The sequence below is a fragment of the Canis lupus genome, chromosome 2, assembly GCF_048164855.1.
Source record: "Canis lupus baileyi chromosome 2, mCanLup2.hap1, whole genome shotgun sequence".
Classification (NCBI taxonomy): Eukaryota; Metazoa; Chordata; class Mammalia; order Carnivora; family Canidae; genus Canis; species Canis lupus.
The window spans coordinates 49,772,856-49,775,654 of record NC_132839.1 but is presented as its reverse complement, the minus strand read 5'-3'; positions in this window follow the sequence as shown (position 1 = coordinate 49,775,654).

Here is a 2,799-nt window from a genome sequence, read left to right as displayed (position 1 = left end):
TCACAGGAAAATATACATTCCGCCTGGCTGAATGAATAATACTGGTTTTATTATTGATGTCACTGACATGTTTATGTGAATGGTAGATATCCCATAGGCCAACCAAAGTCAGCAAGATGGAAAATCATATCTCTTTTTATTAAAATGTCTTGGTGGTAATATAATGAAAGATTCAAAATTTTATTATAAATTTGTTTTAAAAAAAATAGAAGCCACTGAAAAGCAACAATTTAGCCTGTCTCTACCTGCTTTCTTTCTTTCTCTTTAGTGGTGATTTTGCCCCACCCCCATCATATATATATATAGAGAGAGAGAGAGAGAAAGAGAGAGAGAGAGAGAGAGAGAAATTGATCTAGTGATATTTCTGTCTCTCTCTCTCATCTCAGATATATGGAGAGAGAGAAATATCACTAGATCACTCTAGATCCAGATGTAAAGATATTATTTATATCATATATACACACTCATACAGAGAATGGATGGCTTGGCTGAATTCAATATAGAGGAAGGGTAGGGTATATCTTTTGTATGTTTGTTATTTTGAAATAATTTACCCCAAATTCTCTACTTGATTCAACACACTTTCCAGTTTTCATTATGGGTAAAACTTTGCTTGATACTCTGGCACATAAAGGAAGCAGCTTGGAACTTCATTTTTCTCTTTCCAAACCATCATGCCAGTAATCACAGCACCTTGTTGACATACCGTCTTGCTCCTTAGTTACCACTAACTCTGAGTGATCTCGGATGAATTACTTCCATTTTCTGGGCAGCTGGGAAACAAGAGCCTCGGGGCAGCTAACCCCTGCAGTCCCTTTCAGCCCTGATTCGGGAATGCTTTGGGGTGATTAGGGGCAGGGAATTCCTTGTTATCAATATATGTTTTCAAAATAGCAATTCTCATTTCAAGAAAAGCAATTCCTGCTAGCAATTCAGAGTTGACAGAGACAGAATTGGCACAGGATTAGTAATCATAATTTAAATCTCTCCCAAAACCTTTTTTCTAATGTTCGTAAGTGAAATATGTCAAAAGCATTATATTCACTGGTGTGAATTTTTACTGAATATCAAGAGTAAATAACATATGAATTGGGAAGAAATTTCTATTAAATCTATTTGGGGCCTTATGTAGATAAAGCTATTCAACTTGCGCTTTGCTTCAATATAGATGCAGCATTAATATTTATCTGCAAATAATCCATGGGTATTACTTTCACAGGTGACTAAAACAATGTATGCCTTTGAAAGACATGTGGGGAATCAGGAGCTTTCCCAAACCTCCAGAGTGCACCCTAGATAATAATTCTTCTGTGATGTGACCAACTAGGGAATGCCAAGCACTCTTTTGTGGTCACCAGAGGCAGCTGCAGCCTGGTGGGAAAAGAAGGCAAAGGATCTTAGGGGGATGTCAAAGGGCCAGTGATGAAGATCCCCATTAATAGCAGAATATCGGGCAAATGCAGGAAATAAATAAAATTAAATGTTTGCTCTCTCCCTAAAACATAGCCCCCACTATAATGTTCCTAGAGGAAATAAACATATACTGGTAGTCACCTCTGCATAGGAAATGTTACAAATGCAATCTCATCAAAGTCCACAATAGCTCAGGGATCAGTCATGTCAGCCTCTGTTTATAGATCTGTTAGGTGATGTTCAAGGGCTAAGTCAGGGCAGGAAAAAAACAGCATTTATTCAATATTTATCGCATTCCAAACATTGTGATAGGTTTGATTAACCCTCACAAGAATCCTTTGAAATAGGAGTCCATTTGACAGATGAAGAAACTGAGACCAGCAGAGGTTATATCTCTTACCCAAATAAAAAGTGCCAGCATTGGACTTGGCACCATAGACTCTTAAGTATTAATACTTTCCATTCTACTCTGCTGCATCATGGAGTGTAGTTGGAATTTTATATTAAGAACAGTTAACAACCCTAAAAACATTACTTTTCACTAAAATTCCCACAAATCTTTAGGGTGATGGGACATTTGCCCACCCCCCCCCCCCAGTCCCAAGTTTAGACATAATTCAATAGGGCAAATTGTTCTCTAATCTTTCTTCCCGAATCCCGTGTGAGACACAACAATGTGGTGTTAACTCAAGATACACAGATTTGCTTCAGGGGTTATTGAACCTTCTGGAATTGTATGTAAAATTATTATTATTTAGATATACGTCTGTGTTTGAAATATTTTATTATATTGAAGCACAAACAGATATGGGAGCTGCCTTCACTGGAAGGGATCAGTTTGAGGCGGCATGTCATTCTCGTAACAGCCTAAGACTGAATGAAATGAGGGTTTTTTCCCCAAGTAGAAGCCTGTCAGAGCCTAGTGCCCCCAGCAGCAACCTAGCATGCAGATAAGAAGCCTACATTTATTTCTTTACCTGCTGGTTTACATACTGCAGCAGAATCAGTGCCAGAGCAGACTCCTAGGAAGATGAGCTGTCCTGAGTCTCCCCTGCCCCACCAGGAAGACCAGAGTCAGGCTCCCAGCACTATGTTCTTCTCCAGAGCAGGAGGGTGCAGTCGGCACTTCTTTTTCGTGTTCTGATATGGTGCCATCACCCTGGTCCTTGCGACTCTGCTGAGCCATCAACTGTAGTCCTACTTTTGCCAAATTCTAACACATTCCAGAATAAATTCATGATCGTACCGAACATTGCGAGCACAGCTCCACGTAAGCAATCTGAAAAAACCAAAGCTTCTTTCTTGTCTTTATCATGCAGCTGTGTCTTCTATCAAAATCTTGGGACCTTGAAACTGTTTGATGAGCAAATGTCAAGTAGCTTAGAT